The sequence below is a fragment of the Falco naumanni genome, chromosome Z (genome assembly GCF_017639655.2).
Source record: "Falco naumanni isolate bFalNau1 chromosome Z, bFalNau1.pat, whole genome shotgun sequence".
Lineage (NCBI taxonomy): Eukaryota > Metazoa > Chordata > Aves > Falconiformes > Falconidae > Falco > Falco naumanni.
The window spans coordinates 51,477,038-51,500,833 of NC_054080.1; the positions used below are offsets into that span (position 1 = coordinate 51,477,038).

The window sequence follows — 23,796 nt, forward strand, 5'->3', positions numbered from 1 at the left end:
CCTCTGCTCATGGCAAAAATTACGGGAACACTTTCCTCATGGGGAAGGGGTAAATTTCTTCCAAAGTAAGCAAATGCTTCAGCAGTGTAACCAGCTAATGGTTATGGAGCAGCATTAGCAAAAGAAGTGTTTCTTTGCACTAAATAGTGTTAAGTTTTTAATTTCCTAAACAATATCTTTTGCTGTTAAGCTGTCAATGATACAACAGGTGCCAAGTCTGTTGACACTTGCAGTTATTAGCATTTTGGTTTTGTAGAGAACTTCTCTAAATCCTGCCCCCCATCTTTCAGAAATATGCTTTTAAGTATACTCTTATGTTGTTTTACCAAGGCTGAGAATGACATGCTAATTAGTCATATGAATGGTAACCCAGGCCTCCTGATCTTATGAACATATTTACTACAGGGAGTCAAGAGAGATTGTTCCCATTACAGAATGAAAATACATTATGCAAAGCCAGCAAGTATACTTATTCTGGCAATTACTTTGTTTATGGAGGGTATTATACATGCTCATATCCAGCCATCTCCAGCATTTGGCAGTGCTCTTAGCAGGAACTGATCTGGTTAATCCAGCAGGATGCAAACTTGGGGCCCCTTGAACTATGGATATTCAAGAAGTCATGCTCTCCATTAGAGAGAGGAGTGCTGAAATAGAGGTGGTCCCTTTAAATACATGTAAAGACATTTAGTATAGGCAATTTACTTGTGTTTACATGAGATGTTATCCAGAGGATGCTAAGAATTTAAACATCACTGTTCATTTATGCTTACCGGTAAAAGCTGATTGTAACCATCTGTCGTAAAACAGACTCAGAATGGGATGACCTCTGGATTTCTAATTCTTGCCTGCCTGAGCTCAGCCTATCAAAATGAGAGTGCATTAGAAACTCTGTTCTGTTGCTGGGTCCTGTCTGAATGCAAGATAGTGTAGGGGGGATCCCTGAACATGCAGTGCAAAATGAAAGTAGGCATTTCTGTTTGACAGTCTGTGCCCTTGCACCTAATTTTTAAATGCAATTAACAATCCATTTGGCAGGGGTTGTGGCACTGGCAGGATTTCTGCTTTGCTTGCAGAACAAGGTGCTCCTAATATTTCTATTGAATTATCAATAAATGATGAGGCTTGGATCCCATGATAAACTCTGAATGGGCAGGACTAGATTTATTTCGGTGCGGTTCCATTCAAGTGCAAAGATCCACTGGACAATAATAATTTATTGCAGGACTACAGGTTGGATGCTTGGCCCACAGGATAGGCAGCTGTTTGACTAGCATTCAAAATGAAGGCAACCTGAGTTTTCTAAACAGAATATTTTTCTTTTATTGCACATTGCCAGTAAACAGTTTGAAATATACAGTCTGTTAAAATACTGACTGACCTTCTTGTCAAGTCTCTGTTGGTGTGACATTGTCACCTGAAACCCTTAACACCTGGTGCCAGCAGTCTGGAGGTGCTAGACACTCAGCACCTCTGCAGATCAGAGTATCTCATGTTGACATCCAAATTCAGGACCGCGAGCTGCCATGTACATGGGAGTTTCAGGGCCTTGTTCGGCACTGGGAAGGCTGAGGGGGGCTCACTGCGTGAGACTCCTGCGAAGAGGAAGGTGCTAAAAATGTCAGGAGGTGGGTTCAGAACTGACAAAAATGGCACTCCAGAGGATTCTATCTGTGACGTGTGTGAAGACAGGGAATGAGAAAGCGTGGGCCGAACATGGTAACATAGAAGGGACAGGATATCAGTTTGGGTTAAGAACATTTTATTACAACTTCAGTGAGACCTTCCACCTCTCTTTTTTGCTTGAAACACCATAACATGCTGCTCTTAGTATAACCTGTTTGGGCTACTCAACATATAAACCCTGGAAACAGAAATATGAAATGTGTTTTGGCTGACACTGTTGGCTTATACGTAGATTTTAAAAAAAACAGGGGTTAAGCTAAAGGGTCTTTCATCTATTTGCTGTGATTATTTCCTCTGTATTCAGTTGAAATCTGTGAATCCTAAGAGGTAAAGGCTGGTCCTAAAGGGTAAAATCACTGATATTGTTATCACAGCTCTCGCTGGCTTTAGTGGAGATGGTCTTCCACCAGAATTTTGTGGTTTTGTAACTTGCCTGCATGCCTGTTAATAACGTTCCTGTTAATTGTCTCAGCTGTCTTGCACACAATCCAGGCCAGCTTTGGGAACAAAGGCACAGTATTAGAGACAAAGAAATCAGTGTTTTCACTCCGACAGACAATTTCTTTTGTCTGGTATCTTGTTGGTCGGTATCCCACATAGTGCTGGAGAAAAAAGGGAAAGGCACGTGGGGTAAGTGAGGGTGATTTTATTGCCAACTCTAGCTTATAACAGATGCTGAAGTTGAAATTTACTTTCCACTGAACACAAAGGTCTGGTTAAGAACTTGCCCTTAAACTTTAGATAAGGCTTATAAATGTCATGGGCTGTACTTCCATGAAGGCTAGAAAAGTTTGACTAAGCAGCTCTCTGCTTCTGGAAACTTCCTTTTGGGGGGGAACTCAGCTGTGTTGGGGAGATACAATAGAGAGACATCAAGGGTGTAAAGGATGTGTTTTTGTTAAAAATACTGAAACCCTCCAAAATTTGCCAAAGTACAGTAAATATAAGGCTATTATTGTTTCCCTCATGTATACCAATGCCCTCATCTCCTTCCAATAGTTTTGGGATTCTTTTTTTTTTGTTCTAAATGCCACACACTTTTACCTTATTTTTTTCAGACCAGATGCACAAGCAAGCTAACAGCATATGTAAGTCATTGTCTTCCTCAGCCACCAGCAAAACATCACATGCTTACTTGTACATCTGAGCTAAGTGTTTGAAGGATGAGGTTTAGCTGACACCTTAATTCTCTGTGAAAGTGCTATGGCAGGATTGCGAATGAAGGGAGCAGGCTTGATAAAAGGCAAGAAATATGCACTGTCAGCTGTTTCCTTATTCTCCATTCTTGCCCTAGTCAGACCTATCAGTTTACAGGACACTGCTTTCCTCTCTTACTGGGAAGCTGGACCAGACCAGGTCATGCCTGAGAAAGGTGTGCTGCTCACAGACGTTCACAGGGGCCTCGTCTGCTAAGGCTGGGATTCCTGTTGGCAGCCTGCTCCTCAGCCTTGAGCCCTGCAACGTCCCACTCAGCTCCCACCATGTTCATATTTACCACTGGCCTTCAGCTCCTTATGCACCCAAGTCAAGGTCCAGGACCTCCCACTGTGGTGCTGTATAGCCACACGGTCGGGGTCCAACACAGTACATGTAGGGAGAGTATGTCTGTCCAAAGCTGTTTACGTGAGTGGAGTGCTGCCATAGCGCCATAATTCAGCCTTTCCCAGGATATATGCAATACACAAAGTGTTTTCCAACAGTGCTACTTCATTCTGAAGTGGATTTTAGGGGTACGTACACTATGGATGCATGCATTTGGTCCAAACAGTCAGTAAAAGAAGGATGCTTGAGCAATGTTTGGATGGCCTTTCCTGTAAACTTGGCTCCTGCTTAAATGGCTCCAATGTGGGAGTCTCCGCTCTTGCAAACGTATCTCCCCACCTCTGCAACACAGTAGCCAGGTTCAAATCTCTTGCACTGCATGCGTGGAAATACAGAACAGTTTTTTAAGAAAAAAAGTAAAAAAAAGGAAAAGAGGGCAGACTTCTCTTGGGTTATACTTTCAATCTCATTTACCTCAATTACTGTTTTAGAAACCATTCTTTCTACCTTTTCTTAGGATGAAAAAGCAATTAGCAGAATACAAGAGGCTCGAAGTAGTGAAATTCAGTATGTTACAAAGACCATGAGCCAAGATCATATCCATCACCACAGGTAAGAGGCCTTTGATACTGCCCGTGTAATTCCCTTCCGTGTAATTACATATGTGACCTGAGCCTGTGATTTAAAAGGATCAAACTACAGTTTTTGGCTAGGCTCTTAATAGGGTTTTTGTTGTTGTCTGCATTGGTTGGTTTTAATAAAGCTACTGGCTGCAAGACTGTATAGTTCAGTAAATTCCACTGGTGAGGCTTTTGGCTTGTCTTGGTTCAAACTTTGAACGTTGGTGAGGAGGAGTTTGGTATACTTTATAATAGTGATCCTATGATGCATATTTAAATTTCTGCTCTTCCCAAATAATTTCAAGTGCAGCCTACACATTTGTGATATTAACCCCCCCCCTTTTTTATTTCTTACTTTTTTTAATTAAAAGGGTATTTAACAAAATGTCTTTTCCAGTTTTTGAAACTTCCTCAGATATCCAGTGATGTTGCTACAGGTGATGACAGGCTAAACTGTTAGGAAGTAAAAGTTGTCAATTCTGACATTCACAGAGGAAAGGATTCTCTTTCCTCAAAACCTATGAAGAAAGACTTCAGTTTTGCAGAACTTCTGTCTCACTAGGCACTGTCTTCGGTGTGGATGGCTAAAGAACAAATCTTTCTGTAAATGAACCAACAATCAGCCATTGGAAAACTCTATATATGCTCACAAGATAAGTTTTTTTGGAGGGGATAGGGAGAAGATTTTAATAATGTCAGATCAGTGTCTTGGTTTTGTGGATTAAAGTAGAGCTGCCTGCTTTGAATAAAAACTCAATTCTTGCTAGTTTTCAGTTCTAAACCTCTAGCTGTTTTGACTGCATCTTGAAAGTAGGCTGGTGACTATCTTTTTTTTTGTGCTGAAGTTGCTGAGGAGTGCTGAGGCCATCTCCTCTTCTGACCCTGCTTCAGAGCCAGTGACCTCTGGACAAAGATGGTCACAAGCCACTGAGTGGTGGGAACAAACAGATGCCACTGCAGCTTTCAGTGAGTGTTAGCGTAATGCCTCAGCTTGTCATTTTTGCCTAAAGCAGGGTATATCCTTCAGGGCAAAGCTCCATGTTGACATGGCTGCACATCAGCAGGTGCTAAGTGATCTCACTCAGCACTAGCCACGGAGTATTTGCTCAGCATGGTGGTGCCCTGCAGGTGAAGATTTCTTTGGGCTTGTGGACACAGATGGTCCCAAATAACTGATTAGCCTTGGGTTTTTTAGGTAGGTTATTTTCTTGAGATCATTCAGTCTGAATCTAAACTCAGTCTGGAAAGTAACATTTGCAAAAGCTCTCAGTCTTTTTGTCTCAGTCCCTCATGGCAATTAAAACTTAGGTGCCTGCATCCTTTATGTTCATAGCTGTGTTCCTGCATGCTGTACTTTTGTTAAGGCTGAATAGGTCTCTAGTCACTCTGCCCAGTCTTTGGGGGAGATGCTTCCTCTTCTCTCTGGTTGGACGCATAGGTGAACAGAGTAATAGGATATTTCAGTCTAAGACTGACACTTGAGATGTGCCCAGCTTATCCTATGAAATCCATACCAAGATGAGGTTGGATGAGACCCTGAGCAACCTGATCTAGTAAAAGATGTCCCTGCCCATGGTGTGGGGGGGTGGGCTAGGTTATCTTTAAAGGTCCCTTCCAACCCAAACCATTCTGTGGTTCTATGATTCCACGACATTTGTTGGTGGCCTCGAAATTTCACAGCTGGCTCAATTTCTATGCTCTCGTGCTCTTGTTTGAATCTAACTTTGGCTTGTGAAAGGTCAGAAAATGGGAGAATTTTCTTTTTCACTCATTCATACTTCTGTTTTTCCACAACAGTCACCTCTGTCTGGAAACACTAGTGTTTCTGGCCAACACACCGCATCCCTCAAGGTACTTCCTCTGTGCTTTTTTACTCAGATGTAGTCTGGCTAATTTCAGTTTCTGTTTGGACAAATTTCCAAGTGAAAAGACACCTCACACTATCATTCACCAGTACTCTGTAAAGAACCTTAGATGGAAAGAGATTTATTTCCTTTCATTTTTTATTACTGGGTTCACCCTCTGACCAGTGCAGGGAGGAGGCTGAATGACTTTTGCTTCCTTGTCTAGCTGAAATTTTGAAAAAGAGAAACTAAAAAAGAAATCAGAACTAGCAGTAAATGTTGATCCAATTCAAGGAGAAAACATCTGAGCATCCATATTTTAGTGCAGAGGTTTAGGAAACCAAGATATTATCTAACCAGTTTACAAAGTAAAAATCCAGGAATGCTCAAGTAAGAAAGAGACACTGAGAATAAAAACCTAGGCACTTCCAGGAGAAATGGAAATGGAGCTACATCTGGTCATTTAAAGACTTGAAAAAAGCAATGAAAGAGGAAGAGAAGGAAGAATTTGCTTTATTAAAAAAAAAAAAAAAAAAAAAAAAGCTACCAGCTACAGATGTGACTACACGCTGAATTTTTAGAAAAGTCTTTGCTCTTGGTAACTTATTCAGGTGTTTTGCGATGTGTGATTTACAACTTCCCTTTCTAGACATGGAAGATCATGAAGACCCTTTCTCAGTCACACAGAAGTTCTTACTTGAGAACTTTTTCCTTCTCCTTGTATTATCTACTGTCTTGCTAAGAACTATTCTAAAAATAAAAAAAGAGGGAAAAAAACATTCCTTGCTTCCACTGACCTGACTTGACTGCATTACTTGCCTAATTTCTTACTAAATTCTAGCAGGGTTTTATCTGCCTATACATCTATGTCAGGCTGAGGAATTGTTTCTTTGGCCTCAACAGATCATGGGTTAATGCTAGCATGCTATTCTGTAAGAACAGCAGAACAAAGGTATGCCTTGGGCTGCATGAGATGGAGCTGTAGGCCATACCTACTGCCTGGGTTTCAGATTCTCCTTTTCTAATGCAGTCTTTGTTCTGCACTTCTTTTCTTTTTGGCTTTATCTTACAAACCTTCCAGGTTGCCCATTTTTTCCTACTTCCCTGTGTACTTTCCACCCACAGGTCTTTATCTGCCCAGACATCAGTGGATACTGCTTGGGCCACAGCTGGGCTTTGATGTTAAGTCAGAAAGATTGCAGGAATACCCACATGTACAGTGGGGATTTCCTGGAGAAATCTGAACTTCGCTTTTCATTCATAATTTCATTCATAGCCAGCAAGGATCAGATCTGGTACTGTTATAATAAAAATAACATACCTTCCTAGATTTTTTCAAGGCCTCTCCAGGTGCGTCCAAGTAGGATTTCTTTTCTTTCTGTATCTCAGAAGGCTCCTTCCATTTTCTCTAATTAAACTCTCACCTTAATAATACCTTGGCTGAGTGCCAAGGTATGAAAATTCTTGAAAAAATAATCTTTTTAGAGGATTATAGCAGATTAAAGCACCATCCTGTGCTTAAAGACTTCAGCATACCTTCCGAACAGTTAGGGATTGCAATGGTTTCAGAATATGCTGTCACATTTATTAAAGCATTGCTGTAAGTAAAAACATAGACTCCAGAGGGAAGTGAAATTCTTTATGAAGATCAAAGGTTTTCAGTCTGGGTGCTGTATGTAGCACATGCGAGGATAAGCACAGGATGATTTCAATATTCTAAAATGTATGGGTTTACCAGAGCTACTTGGTCAGGAGTGGTGTCAGTTATGTGTTAGCCCTACCTTATTATGCTTCCAAGAAGCATCCTGCCTTTGCAGAACTTGCAACTTTCTGAAGAAAATGAAATAATATGGGTGATAGTGTTTGGAAACTTGTTTTTGCAGATCTTTCATAGCCAGTGGCAGTGAGAGCTAAACAAGGAGAGTCAGTGAAACTTTAGAAGCATTAACTGAGATGAAAACCCAGTTGTGCCAGCTGTGGCCTAAATCCATGTAAGCCAAAAAAAAAAAAAAAAGGCCCCACTCCCCCAAAGGCCCAGTTTTCAAAAACTCTGGGTAGAAATCTTCAGAGCTTTGTTAAGTTTGCTTTGATTGATCTCAAGTAAAACAACTAAGGAACCTGAGTGCACTAATATTATTTTAGTGGAAGTAATATTCTTAAAAGCCATTTGGTTTGTATTAAATTGGGCAGTAGCTTCACTGTGAGAACAATTCCCTATCTGCCAGACAGGGCCATGTGGTCTGGGGTTTTTAGTGGAATGATTCGAGCAGGAGCAACAGACTTCAAAGAAAGGGAAGGAAACCATGGGCATCTTGAACATGCATTTTGAAGCCTAGTTGTGAGCATTGTTACAAGGAGTCGGTAGACTGCCAGCATGCAACAGTCCTTCATGTAGTTTGTTCTTTTTTTAAGCTGTGGTGTCCGATGTAGTCTTTGCCCTTCCTCTCCTGTACTTCTTAACATGAAAAAAATTGCTTTTTCTATCCCCTGTTAGGTGTATTAAAGATTAGGCCAGCTCTTCACAAGCTGGAATCTAATTATTTCCTCCATTATGGGGACATTGATGCTCTTCCAGTGCCTTCATTGAGTTCCTGTCTCCAACTGTGCCAAATTCATTACTTTTGTGGTGCTCAAGACCTGTCTCTGCCCTCTGTGGAACATGCTGGTTGCCTCAGGAAGGGATGGAAAATGGTTCATCCTGTGCTTCACATGTGACACCTGTGTGACAGACCAGACTGTCCCCACTCTCAAAATCAAAAATGCTGATGGTCATCTTAGCTGCTGCCAACCACTTCATACTATGCTACGTGAAGATTTGAAACACCCAACGCCTATCTTTTTACCCTAAATAAACAGTGTATGGCGGCAGCCTGGAAGGCAAATGGGAAGAACTGATACCTTTATAGACGCTGGAAGCACAAGTATAAATATTCATAACTACAATTTCTAGAATTGAAATTCTGTGATGAATCTTAAACATGCAAGCATGCCTTCTAACGTTGCAGAAAGTGTTCTGCAAGAATAGTGTTAGCCATAATTTCTCTTCCTGCTGCACTGTTATGTATCTCTACCATCCTGATCCTATGAGGGACAGGCCAGCTCTGATGGTCACATGGTCCCACAACCCTGTTGGCCATGCACCCTGTAGTGAGGCTGCCCTGGAAGGCACAGAGAGAGGGCTCCTCTGCTGTGGGGCCAGCTCTGCTTATTCCCTCTCACATCTCTGAAAAGAAAGCCATGACTATGAAGAGGTATTTTTATGGTTTGCAGCATGTATGCCGGTCGTATGGCTGTAGAATTTGAAGGAAACCCTAGACATGGTGATATGTTCTAGATGTATTCAGGACAAGGACTGCAGGGGCTGTCAACATGCTGAAATCCATAAAGATGTCCATTCACAGTTCCTCTGCAACAACTGAGAGTCTATCCGAAGATACAAAGAATTCTGAGAAAAACCAAGCTGTTTAAAGATAGAATAGCATTAAATATAGATTTTTCCATTAAGCTACTCATTTTAATAAAAATGCTACTCACCTTTGTCTCAAACTTCCATTTCAGACAATGTTCTGATTTCTGGATCTGCTCGAGATGAAGGAAGTTCTTTTGAGCCTGCCTAGTTGTAGGACTTTTTATTTGTTTGATTTTGCAGAATGCCATTCTTAACTTTGTTTAGTGCCTCTTCTGCTGTCAAAAACTTCAATATTTTGTCTTTGTGATCAAGGGCATTGCTATTATGCATACTCTGCATGTATTTTCCAATGAAGCAGCTGGTAGTGACACAGTGCATTTGATCTCATGACAGCTGTGCTCCACGTAAGACAGTAATACATTACAGTAATTTCTTCAAAAGGTTTGTATAAGATCAATAAAGACTATAATGCTAACACTTGTTGCATTGCAATATATGGCTTTACTCCCTGAAGCTGTATCCAAACCTGAAGTGGATTGTTTTCAGACACGTTGCTTGACATTACATGAGGCTCAGTTAATAATTATTTCCTTTATTTATTATATGTGACACAGTGCTTTATTTGCTTTTAATCGAAATATCAGACAACTTTTTTTCACAAACACATAGTGTATATATTGAGTTGCAATTACTGAAAATAGAGAATATTTCAAAAAATTATGTCAGTTACTGACTACGGGTTCAGCATGCACTTGGTTTTTATTCCTCATGCCCTTTCCTATTGTATCTGAATACCTAATGAGTGGTCACAATTCCCAGCCCTCTTGCCTGCAGGACACTGTTATAGAGCTGTGCTCCATTTTTCTTATGGAGAAGGAAAGGGAACCACACAGCAATGTTTTCAGATTTGCATTGTTCAGAATTTGAAAACAGAGATGTGACCTGTAGTATACTCTATTACAGTGACTGTCCATGAGACTTAGCACTCTTGATGAGCATTTACATTATTGCAGTGAATATTGGGTTGGACTAGATGATCTTTGAAGGTCCCTTCCAATGACAACCATTCTGTGACTTTAAACAAACACAGAAAGAGCTCCTAATGAGCCTATCTGCACCAAATGAGGAGAAATGTTAGTTGTGCCATGATATATGGCATATAATTTTGGAAGAAACTCCACAAAAGCAACTGATGTGTCCCCATTTGATCACGCAGGGTTTACTGTAAAGATGAATTACATGCTGTACCAGGGTTCCTGTAATAACTCAGATATTAAGGACACAGCTATAGACTGTGTGGGTAAAAAGGCTTTGCAGGTATGACAGATTTTGTATAAATGCTGACTTTACCCAAATAATGATTCATCTAAATTTCCAGCCTTATAAACCCCCCTACTTTTATTTTCTGTGGCATACACAAAAATATCACCTTGGCTCTTTTTCTCTCCTCTGTTCTTTGCCAAAAGACTACACTGTTTTAACCAAAAGGCTACACTATTTTAAAGTGCAATCTTAGTAAACGTAAATAAACCATTTTCCATGATATGTGAAATAAACAACATTGTTACTCTCTGTAGTATGTCCCAGTTGAGAATCTATGTAGTTTATAAGCATACACCTCGACTCCTTAAGAGCAACCGTGCCTTGAAATAGCTTTGATACAACTTGGTCATCAATGGATCAGGTCATTTAACATGACTGAAGTGAGTGGAGTTTTCACTTGATATGAAAAATGAGAAACAAATAGCTTTCCAGGAAGCCTGACTAAAGCTTTTGAGCTGAAACCAGTATTCAGAATTTCTAGCTTCAGTTGTTATGCTCAATCTGCCAAGCATTTTGACACACTGGCACATCTCTGCCATGCTCATTACCTGTTAGAAGTAATTTGAAGGGCAGCTGTGCTTGTGGAGAGGTTCTCACTGCTACTTAACCCAAACTAAACCTCTAAACGCAATCTGGAGTAAATAACAGTGATTTTTCTGCTAGTTTAAGGCTTTGTGGTAAGGTAAATACAGGCTTCCTTGTATTCAGTAACTGGCTGTTGTCAGTGGGCTGGATCTGGGTAATGTCCCTTATTCCCTGAAGATTAACAGCTTGCCTTTCTAACACTTTAGTGGAAATGTATGCAGGTTAAAACTCCCTCTAGGTCACAGCTTCTTTTTTTCAGACAACACAGCAATGTCATGGTTCATAAATTAAGAGGTCAATTGTTTGTCACTGGAGCTGAAAATATCTCCCTAAAGGTTAGGCCTCTGAGAGATTCTTTAATATGCTGGCAAGTTTCTGACACTGGTCCTTTGAAAAGAATGTTTTCTGATACTTATCAGGAAAGAAATGTCAACAGCGCGATGCTTTATCATTTTGGACTCATTAGTGTAGAAACCTTTGCTGTTTGGAGTGTCACTTGAGGTTCCTATTGTTGATTACAGGGAGACTTAAACCTATGTCACATAAAACTCAATAGCACTGATAAAATGTAATTTCCAGTCGTCTTCTTTCCCAAGGACAAGAATGGTTTTGTGGAATACAGCCAAAACCAACACTCTTCACTCATGCAGCTGTGCTACCATATCTAAAGGGCTGCTTCATCACATGTCTGTGCTTGAAAGGAGGTAGGTGCCATCTGAACCCAGATCTCCTGACTGCCAGAGCACAAACCATGGAGTTCTTTGTGAAAGTCACCAAAACTGGCCATGACCGTGTTCCAAACTATAAGGATATGTAGGACATGTTACAAGGAGTCTGCAGGCTGTAATGTCTCTGCGTAGGCATCTTCCTCTATTCAGTTTGCTGCTGCAGCAACCTTTCCAAAACAACACTGCTGCTCAGTGACTGAGTGAGGGTTTAACCAAGCAGAAGAGCTTTGTCTGGTGTCTTCGTCTCAGATGAGGCTTTTCAGTGCCTCAGAAGTGGAGGGGGAAATGGATGTACTCCCTGCAGCAAGGACCTTCTCTATTGTGTTATACACACTAATGGCTCTGCACTGTGAAAATCGAGCATGTTTCTTGACCGTACCTGATAACCAACAGATCCTGAGTCTCCTATGGCAGAACTCAAAGGAATATCTTGTATAGTATTTGCTTGATAATGCTCAAATACTTCTGGATAAAGGGAGGAAACTAGCAGACCGTTTCATTATGAAAGTAATCTGTAACTTCTTCCTTGTAAAGTCTGAGTTATTGTGGATTGAAGATGACAGGCTGGAGCAGCAGCATTACCCTCCTAGTTGTGTCAGCAGTGCACAGTGCTGCAAAGAAGCCCCAGCCAGTGACTCTAGCCACAAGCATGCAGTAGTCCCAGATTATCCTTGTTTCTTCTTCAGGAAGTGTGCTGGTTTTCTGATGACATGAACGTGATTATCATGTTCTTATAAACTTTTTGGAGAAACCACTAGGCAAGTCTCCATGCAAGCCTAGAGGATTAACAGCCTGTGCAGGATCAGCTCTCTGTCAAGGTATCTGCCCATATTTTCCTGTTCATTCTTTGACCTTGTGTTGTTGGTCTTGCTTGCTTAAGTTGAGGAAGAATAAAACTTAGTGTACTCAGGCACCTTCCCACATTTGCACTAGCCAGGAGGACAGTGAATCTTTATGGACAGAGTATATAGGCTGGGGAAGGAAAAGACGGTAGATATGATACTTCCCCTTTTAGGCATGCCCTTTCACCCTGTTCTCCTTAACCTGCATTAGAGACTGAAGAGTGGACTGCTGAAGCCAGGTACAGTTGCGCACAGAATAAGATCCCTGCCATGTATTGAATACCTGGGAAATAATTGTATCTTTCCCCCCTCCTCCTCAGTTCAACAGGTCCTTCTGGTGTACAGCCTTCAGATTTGGGATGAACACTAGTCTTTCATTACTCTGAGAACAACATCCTCCTTACAGGAGTCTTGTCTGAATCTGCAAATCCCATGTGCTTTAAGTCATTGCTTATGAATCCAAGTTGAAATTAAATAGAAGAGATAGGGTGCATGTGCGTGTGTGTTCTTGCCTGTTTTGTGCCTCAGGTACACTTTTTTCTTTTCCAAATAAAATCCTAGAAAGAAAGGGACTGATTATGACTATACCTTGTTAAAGAAAGCTTACAGAACACAGTTGCCTGATTACCTTCATACCAACAGTCTGGACTGCATGATTTTAGCTAGTAATTTAGAAGCAATATATACCATGCTTGTTTCATTCACAGGAAACTGAACTATTCTCTTCCCTGTGTGGACAAATGTTGAAATAAAGAGTATGTGTACAAAAGACATGTCTACTCAGTTCTCTGGCATTTCTCAATAAGTCTTTGGTAATTTTAGTCTATTCTTTAGATCATGTGACCTTGATAGACCAAAAAAATTAATTTTAGTTAAGGAGTACAGTAAGAAATGAGATGCTAAGTTCATTGCTGGGGCAATCAAACTGAATTGAAAAGAGCTTCTGCAATTATGTTATGGATCAATGGGTCAGAGACATTATACTTTAAAATAAACCACCACTTTTTAAATCAGCCTGTAAATACAGTTGTGTTGTTGATCCTAACCAGACCACTGTACAATACAAACAGGCCATTAATCATGATGAATTAGAAGCTACATTCCAGCAAGCACAAACACAAGCACACAAGCTATCTCACAGCCATCTACATGACTCAGAGGAGATAAACTCTCACTCCATATTTTTTCTGAAACTTGACAAAATCTGACTATTAGTAGAGATCTGAAACCCAAAACAATATACGACTCTGATACTAGTGTTGTACCTTGAGGATATTTTTTTTTTGCCTTGTGTTTTTCCATAAGGCAATATAGCCCAGATTGTATCACATTACACATGGTGCAGCTTTGAGTTAATTTTAATTTTTAACAGTCATCTGTTTTCTTCATCTGCCTTTTAGTCATGGCACAGGAACATCTGCTGGTTCTTTTCTTTCATACTATTGACTTCAGTTTTGCATTTTCGTGGTGCAGTTTTGTTCCCATATGAGGGTCAAAGTCAGCTTGCTTGTTCAAAAAGAGGCAAAGGGAGGCAACATGCTACAGAGTTATAGTCATGCGGGATTTGGCCCCTGCTTACACTGGGAACTCAGAATTAGTAGCTTTTCCCCATGCAGTCCCTATTCCATTTGTAACAATGCCCTGTGGCTGGGCTGAAAATCTGTTTGCCCTCTATGCTTGGAAGTGCTTTTAGTCACCGTACCCAGACAGGCGTAGGGTGGTCTGTCCCAGGTAATTCTGTCCCTGCATGGTGACTTTGCAATACAGCCTCTGTGCTCTGAAAATGTGGGCTGTCAAGTTTACTCCTCTGGATGCACCAACGAGACACTGTGTGTAGCAAATTTTCCTTAGACTTCCATCACTTAGTCAAACCTGCAAATCTATGTGAATCTTGTGACAGAAAGCTGGAGACCTGTCTTGAATTCTATGAGGTATTAAATAATTGGTGAGATTTGGCCTGTGCGCTTCTGCTTTCCTGCTCTTCTGAATGGAGGAAAAAAAAATGTTTGAATACTGGATTTTCCTTGGTTGCAACTGCAATTAGTCAGTAAAATGAATATATGTTAATTTGGATACTTTAACATGCAACAAGATTTTGAACAGCGGTTAACTGAGAATTTCAGCTTTTAAAAAGTATCACATTTATAAGTAGGCAATATGCGTTTCTATTAAATTGATAATATACTTAGTTTTAATTTCATCAGCCACCCTGAAATAAGATCAAACCTGTTTTGCCATTACTTACGAGGCAAATTAGTCATGTCTGTATTTCAATAAAGACTCTGCCTTCTTGTGGGGGTAAAAATGATCTGAAAAGATTAGGTCACCTCTTTGTCTATGAATCTTTAATACATAAATGAGTGTATATGTGTGTGTGTGTTGAATTAAATAAACTAGCAGAAGTGGGGAAGAAAAATGAGCAAACCTTATTAACAGAAGCTCAGTTTTTAGTTTCAACAGACTTAACTAGCAGAAGGGGAAAGGAAGACCTGGGGCTGGCTGCCAGAGAAACATTGCTGAGTGTAAACACTCCAAGGCATCTCAGAATGCCCTTATCGTAGGGAGCCCGAAAGTGTTTGCACGCTGGGTCTCTGCAGTCAGGAGCAGTCCTGCAAGCAAAGAGTGTTTATTGTGGATTTTTAGTAGGGAGAGAACCACAGCCAAGCTGACCAGAAAGACTGGAATTTCATCTATCTCTTTATCCCCTCCCCCTCTCTGTCTTTCTTCTGTCGCCCACTCATTGGATTTCTCTCTCTGCCAGTCTTTTAAACCAGAGATTACTGGGTCAGTGACATTCATTATTTCTTTTATTCTAGTATGATCTCGTGTTCAGCCTCCTGGAGAAACACTGCTACCTGTAAGTATCTGCTTCAAGTTTGTTGTATACACTGAATGCTGTTGTGTTTGTGGTTGTAATAATATTTAACAGCTTCAAACATCCAGTTTTCTGCTGAATGTTGCAGCAAAGCAGTCAGACAGTAATTTTTGTACTCAGGATGAATGAAAGCTCAATTCTAACTTTGGGGGAAAACAGGCACTGGTTCTTGCCAGTATTTTAGAAGAATTTAACTTGAAAGTTAAGGATTCAAAGAAACTTAGTGTTTCCTAATGTTCAAGTTGATACAGATTTCTCAACTATGCTGACTTTCTTCCACCAGCTTTAATAAAACTTTGTGCTTTTTTTCTTTTGTTTTTTCTTTTTTTTTTTCTTTTTTAATAAAGGTTTAGAAGCACTAAGCAAGATTTCTTTTCTTAAAATTGTCTTTTTCCTAAGACACACTGGGAGAGACAAATGTGATAAAAAGCACTGGAAGACATAATGAAAATTTTCAATATTAGTAAGTCTTTCTAAAAGATATATTTCATTCAGCTAGAAGAACTTTTTTTAAAATGCATGTTGTAAAATTGTAGACTTTTATTTTGCAGTAGGGATCTGTGAGAGTTTTCATGTCATGTACATTCAGACAGCTGACTTCATTCATCTGAGTCAGACAGACGTTCATTGGTCATATGCATGTGTAAATGTTTATGTGTGTTTCTGAACACACACATGCATGCTTGCACAGTTTTTATATTTCCTGTTGATTGCCATGCATTTATCTATCTCCAAACTCTTGTAACGTCACCTTGTAGGATTAGTTGCTGTCCCTCTGTGTTGTGCTGAGACACTTCAACAAAATCTGTAGAAACAGGAAAAAACGTTTCTTGAAACAGTTACTAAAAGGGAATTTTTTAAGTTACATTTTTGCTAGTTAGAGAATTCTGCTAGGTCATTATCTCAGCTAACTTAGGACTGCACACTACCTCGAGAGAAATGCATCTCTGCTGTTGACATGTGTCCAAGGTGTCTGTGGGAGACATTGGCACTGTAAATCACCAGTTGCTTTCACCGTATAAGAGCACACACACCTGCAGAAATTGTCCCATCTCTTTTCTCTTAACTCAGGTGTTACTGCTGTGGGCCTGCCAGCATTTTCTTCATGATTCTTCCCTAGGGTTTATTTTGCATGCAACATGACTGCATGCAGATCGTTTTGACCTAGAGACTAAGGTGGTCTGGATTGGGCACCTTTAGATTTTGAATTTTTTTTCCAGCATGGATCCCTGCTCTGAGAAAATTAGGCGAGTACAAGAACAATGGATTAAACAAGTCCCTGGACAATGACTTGAGTTGTTAAATGAAAGTACCTTCTGCCTATTCATTCCTCTAATTTTCTGCAGTCCTTGTAGTAGTCTTGGTAATATTAGTCTATGATAATATTAGTTACAGTACAAGTGGTCTTGATAATACATGTCTATTATAGTATTAGTTACAGTACAACAGGAATTAACTTATTCATGGGGAAAAGAAATGATTTCTGACTTCATCAATCTAACAGTGAATTTAGGCAACAACAACAGTATGTGTAGTAAAAACATCATGGTAAAATAGCACATGTTAGCCAAATACTGATACATTAAAAGTACAATTCACTTGACTCTACCTGTTGAGCATAAAGAGAAACTGAGCAGGTCATTTGTCATCAAAACTTTGCTTCTCTCATTTTTTGAGATTCTGTGGCAGTCAGTTGTAGACCAAGATTAATTTATTCCACACTAACGGCTGCGTGGGCTAGAATTACTGTAGCTAGGGTGTCCCTGCACAACTTCATCCTATCGACTTGCAACAGGAGATCCTCAGGATGATTCAGCTGCCTTTTGTGCAGTTGAGTAAATAAACCTGAATAGACTACATCTGGGAAGTTGTTAAACACTGCCTAATGAAATGTGCTATTTCCATCTGTAGTTGCTGCCACTGTGAAGCCTACAATAGTATTTCAAAGAACACTAATAGCTAACCGTAGCTGGATTGTGTTTGATTTTCTGACAAATGTTGTCTAAAACCATGATGTGACTACATGAGCTGACAGGTTGCAGCTGCACTGTGCAGGCATCCTGAATGCCTAAAGATATATATTTATCAATGGAAATTGTTAACAAAAGAGGAACTTGGTTTCAGGGTGCTTTTTAGTGGCCCTAGATTAATTTTGGTGAGCTGTGTAACTGATCTAGTGCATACTACTTGTTTATCAAACATCATTTGAAGACAACCATAACACATCTAAGTAACTTACGGATTTCACAGAAGGACCTCAGATCAGTTTGATTTGTATGTAGGGAACATCAAATTCCCAGTGGAGTCCCCTCACATACCTTTGGAAACCTAAATTTTTGTCTGGGCTAAATCTATCCTCTTTCCCTTAGACAGCTATATAAACAGGAAGGAATTGCTCTTTGGAGGCATAGTTTTTTCTCCCAGAATATAGCAGTAATCCTGGCAAAAAGCTCAAATTAGCATCTAAGTTTCACATATCTGAGACGCAATGAACCAAGCCAGTGTGTTTGTGGGAAAGTTTAAACCTTACCATCTACCAGCTGTTAAAATTTAAGCATTCGAAAAAATCCTCCATGTAGCATGTGCAGCAGATTGCAAGTCTTCTTTTATTTAGCGCTGCAAGATGCAGAACACCTGCCACTGAGCTTGTTTTTGTGAAGAACAATTTGCTAAGTCTTCCTTCTTGAAAATTCAGAACTTTTGCCATTACCCTCAAGGCTCATCAACTCAAAGCTCAGCCTCTCCCCCCTGCTCAGCTAACCAGCCAAACAATGGTAGTGCATAAAGAAATTATTCTAAAAACACCAAAATCAGATGCTGTGCTTCAGGTAGTTTCTACTTGTAAGAGGGAGTCTGCCAGAGGTGGAAGTCCACTGCCATTTCATTGTTCTCTACTTCCATGTAGAGCAGGGTTGGGTGTTATCTCATTCAACTTACTGAGTAGGTGCATACTGCATAACACTATGGAGATGTGCAATATGTCATTGGTACTGCATTTTACCACCACTGTCTGATGATTGTTTCACTGAAGTATCAGACCTTGCTGTTCATGGTGTAATGAAACAATGCCATTGTTGGACCGATGGTCACAGATTCCTTGTCCCTGCTTCCTCACCTTGTTATTCCTTATGCAGGAGGCTATTCCTGCTCCTTTCGTACGGGTTTTGACACCCTTACGCCTATGGGTCAGAGATCTATTCACTCTCTGGTAGAGCTGCTCTGATGTAAGTCAAGCTCATCTAGCACCTTGTGCATGACATCTGACCATAGCTTGCAAAGGTCATGAAAAAGCCTGGGGCTCCAGAGCTGGAAGCCTTGTGTTGTCACGTTAGGTACTGAATGTAATGCTGTAATTTCTGTCTTCGCTCACCAAAGTTATGGGTCAAGGTGAAGCTAACAATTTTGTCCTTGTAACACAAGCACAAAGGTCACTGCCTAATCCTAGGCTGTTTGCTGGGTTTCACTAGTTTCTTTTCTATTCATTGCTAGGTAAGTGCTGAAATGAAATGTCTTTTCAAAGTCAATGGTCTTGAGATGTTTACTCTATCCACTACACTCCCTTTACTCACACACATTTTCCATTATTAGGGGTAATTTTCATTTTTATTTTTGAGTCATTCTCTGGGTGGATTAAAGGAAGCATCCTACTACCCACACATTGTTATAGACTGTTCTTCTTTTAAGATCAGTAGGTTTTATTCCCTCTCTGCAGTGCATATGATCAAACAAGAAATAAAAAGGATGGCTAACTAGTGCTTTTATTTTACTGGTTTCAGTGGTTTCCCCCTAGTTTATATTCCTCCTCACCCCATAAGTGGGAATCTCCAGGATCCCTCTCTCCCTTCTTATACAGAAAAAGCAGAAAAGAAGGACTAAATGAGTTCCTGATCTTTGCAATCGTGTCATGCCCTTAGAAGAGTACCAGTATGATATTATAAACCAACTAAACCAGTAAAAAAACACAGTGGTTTGTGTTAACATTTACACTGAGAAGTAGCCTGCTCCCTTTGATCGCCAAACCCCCAAATCTTTTTCTGTATTTGAATCATCAAAAGAAAATTTGAAGTGGAAATATTTAAACCTTCTGAAAATTTAATTAGTCCTGGAAATGGCAAAGAGGTTGGTTCAGTCTGTGTTTCTCCTAGGCTGGTTTGACCTTCCCTGCAAACAGCTATACCCTATAGCTTTACATTCTCAAAGGAAAGATGGGAAATCAGTGGGCACTGAGACCCAGGAGGATGAGGGTCATGCGCAGGACAGTAATCTATGGATAGCATCAGTGGAACAACCTCACTGGTAGCTGCAGTGTTTTATGGACTTCCTCAGACAGCTGTCAAAAAGATGGAATTATTTCCTTTTCAGAGTAATTTCTGCATTGCACTCTGTTCCAGTTCAGTGTTCATGTGTGGTGGAGAACAGGTGACAGCTCTTAGTTGCATAATGATCTTAAAAACACATAAGGGGCAACTAAGAGAAAAAAATAAATCACTTCATCTCTATATTCTCAACTTCTGTTATGTGAGACAGTTTTCTGGGCTTAAAAGAGTAGAGGGCAAAGGCTTTTTCACTGGTCCCTTGAGGAGAAAGTATTTACCTGTTCAGAAAATGTAATTTAGCTGTTAGTCTCTCACCTTTATTAAAACAAAGGCCAAGACTTAATTTTATTTGCTTTTGCAGTTGTCTTCAGTACTATAGGCATCTGTTAACAATAAGATCTCGATCTCTATCTCAAAATGTAAAGTACTTTTAACAATATAATCAGATCTATTTAACACTTGAAAGGGAACAATGCATTGTCCTCAAGATAGTCTTTAAGGGGGCCACCACAATCAATAGCTCTTTTTTTGTTAGACTCAGTCTGGGACTCTGACCTTCTCTACCTTTTCAAATGTATGTTGTGTAGTGGTTGAAGGATAAGCTGTTAAGAATCCCTGAGATTGATTGATTGAATGTGCTCCTCTCAGTGTTGCTTTCTCTATTTTCTTGTCCATCACTGTCTAAAGCCCCACCACCTGTCCCCTTACAATTTAGCCCTGTTTAATGGCAAAGAGCTGAGCACTGCTCCTTAGACAGAAACCCCTCTGGCCTTACAACTTCTGGTTGATGCAGAAGGGGGACTCATAAAGACTGGAAAATAAAGGGGTTCAGGGAGGGATACTGAGTAGTCCTGTGGAAAAGAATAATTCATTTTTCAGCCTTGCATTAAGCTGTAATACTTGATATTAATAGTGCAATAATTTTTATGGTGTTATATTCAGATTTTTCTCCTCTGCTACTTGTCTACCTTTGCCTAATGTCAAATATGTTTTCAGTCTTATGTTGGCTTGTCAGCATACGGGATAGTTCTACACTCAGATTCCACTACTTAATATCCTAAGCTTGGATGGATCACAATTTAGTGTGCAACAGTGACAATATTATGCTGAGAATGAAAACTGAAGTCAGAAATTATCTCTGTAAATTGAAACTGTATTGGGTCTTAATCTGACAATCACTGTTAAAATAGCTGTAATGTGAAAGAGGGTAAAATGAACAAAACCAATGTTTTTCTACCTTACAGTATTCTGCTTTAATACAACAAAGAAACAAAAGGAAAAAAGAAATGTTAATAACCTGGATACATCTGATGTGCTTCACATCCTTCATCTCTTTTCCTTGATGAAGAAAGGTCTATTCACTGACCATGTAATGAAACACTTCTTGTTTCCTTACTTTGCTAAAAAGTGTACAGGACTTCTGTACACAGACCAAAGCTGAGAAAGGAAAACAAAGAAGGAAACTGTTATCTACCGCTCCTTAACTCAACAAATACCTTGCTGAATACCTAGTTTCTATGTGACCTATAATCCTTGTTTCTAGTGCATGGAACAAAAACATTAAATAGTAAACAGTCCAAGGGATGCATGTGTTAATTGCACATTCTGAAGCGACAACCCCCTAATTTAAAAGCTCAGGATACTTTCATTGCCCGGGGCTAAGTTTTAATTGCTGTAATAATATTTGTCCCGTTTCCTAGAAATCATGCAAGGCTGCTATTTGTTTTCTTTAATCCCATCCTCCAAGAAAAGAATCCTATGTTCTTTCTGTGTCTTGTATGTTTCCTAGAAATCACGCAAGGCTGCTATTTGTTTTCTTTAATCCCATCCTCCAAAAAAAGAATCCTCTGTTCTTTCTGTTTCTTGTAAACTTTTTCTGGTGTTCATTAAAACAATCAGTCCAGCTCCCAGCCAACAACAATCATCCTCTATAATCCCCTTCAAGCTTTGCAAAAGAAGAGGGCGATTTTGGATCCAATCGTTCTGTGAAATCTCCCAGGCAACCAGAGATTTTGTCAGGTACAGAGAAACTCTTAAATTCTCAACCAAATCCGTTGAAGACTTTGGGTGTCATTGAGACTTGGCTCAAAGTCACTGTGATTATAGATTTTTTAATCAGGTTTTAGGTATTGCAAATGAGAGTTACTGGTGCTGTTTCTGATCTTATTTTCAGCTGTTTTGCACCAGTAGATAGCTATCTAAATAATTGGGATTAGTCTTTATTTACATCACATTATCCCTCCTCAGAATCACTCAGGAATCTGTACACTTATAACTTCTAAATAAATAAGAAGTGCTGGAAATCTTCCCACCAATGATTAATACTTGCATTCTTTGAAGTAAACTTTATTCATGCAGGAGTTGTAATGACAATTATTTTTTCTCCCAAAAATTATCTAAAATAACAGATCTACTTAACACAAATCCAGAGACACACAACTGTGCATTTCTACATATACCTCTGGATGGGTCCTGCACAGATACATACACAGATATGCAGTTTTCTCCAGAGTCTGCTGTTGGAAGGACACCTAGCTTTCGAGAACTCTCAGATGCTCTTAGGGACTTCATACAGTTCTCCAGGTTCCTGAAGCGAATGACCACTTGACAAATTGGGAAGTTTTGACAGATATTTTGTGATGATAACTCTACAGCAGTTTTTTGAGTTCCTTTTCTGCAGTGTTTCTTTCATTATTTTTTTTTTTCTTTTCTTTTGGCAATCTTGAAAACCAGTTGTATTTGGTGAGAATGGTGATGTTTGTAATTAGCCATTGCATCATTTCTCACATGTGCACCAGCAGCCTGGAGGGAAAACTAGTTTTTCTGGCATTTGGAAGAAATTTTTAAAAAACCACATCTGAAGTTCTCTGTAACCCTCCCCTACATTGTCCCCAGTCTGATTTATCCCTCTGTTAACTCTACAGAGCCACGTTCACCAGCTCTTCAGAGGCCTCTTCTCCCCTCTGCCTTCTCCCCAGTTTCATCTGCAGAGTGGGGCAGGGGTCTGCCAGCAGACAAAATGCTCCTCAAAGTTGCAAGGGTCCCTTGCACAATGCCTTGGACATGTCTTCAAGACTCCTTTTCCAAGCTCCCAAATCCTAGTGTCAGCTTGGCCAGTCTACCTCTAATTACGAGAAGGAGGTCTCTTTCTTTGTTGCCACATTTTTTATACCAGTATGGTTTTGTATTGGATTTCATGGGAATTACTGGACACTTTGCAGGGTACAATGCAGTGTTTTGCAAAAATATACCAGGTAGTTAACTTGGGTCCTGGGAGCCAGAGAGTTCTGTCATTTCACGTTAGAGTCATCACATGATTTAGGGTGTAAAAGACCTCTGCAGGCAACTGCTCCCACTCCTTGATCTCAGCATAGCCAGCTTTTATGCAAGTCCAGCTTCAAAATCACATAAGGCTACTCAGCCCTTGATAATTTTTTTTAAAAATATCTTTGAGGGTGAGGACTCCACAGCTCCCCTGGGAAAGCCATTCCACCAACTGTGCTCACTGTGGCTTTTCTTTTTCAAATATCTAATGTGAATTTCCCTTGTTATGCATTTTGTGGGTTGCATCTTGTCCCTTCCCTGTGCACCTCCAGGTTCTCAGCACTCTTCTGTTAGATGTCTAAAACCAGCGATAAGCCATCTCTTCAGGCTGAACAGACCCTGCTTTCTCAGCCTCTTGTCATGTACCATGTACTCCATCCCCACTGAGGGGTAACAACTGATATATGATGTATCACTGAACTGACAAGGCTGTTTTACTTCTGAGACTGAAGCTGGTAGCCTTCTGTGAGCTTGTAGGCACAGAGTGCTCCTGGAGATGTTTCACCATATAGACAGACTCTTAGAAAGTCAGTGAGGAAACAGCTTATTTTAAAAATAGTGATTCTCCTGATGAACACTATTATGTCATTAACCCTCTAAGTATATCTGAAACATTGTGGTGCATTTGGAATTAAATAGAGCCTTGGTCATTTATTCATTCTGGATACACAGGTGACATGCCAAGGGATTGCAGGGATGAAT

General features: G+C 40.0%; 1 protein-coding gene across 1 annotated transcript in view; it reads left to right on the plus strand.

Annotated features, from left to right (window-relative positions):
• Positions 1-15,240: 15,240 nt before the first annotated feature.
• FREM1 (FRAS1 related extracellular matrix 1) overlaps positions 15,241-23,796 on the plus strand; it is a 75,074-nt gene continuing 66,518 nt past the window's right edge. Inside the window, exon 1 of the mRNA XM_040580617.1 lies at positions 15,241-15,436. The gene's annotated coding sequence lies outside the window, so the exon portion shown is untranslated. The remainder of the gene's footprint in view (positions 15,437-23,796) is intronic.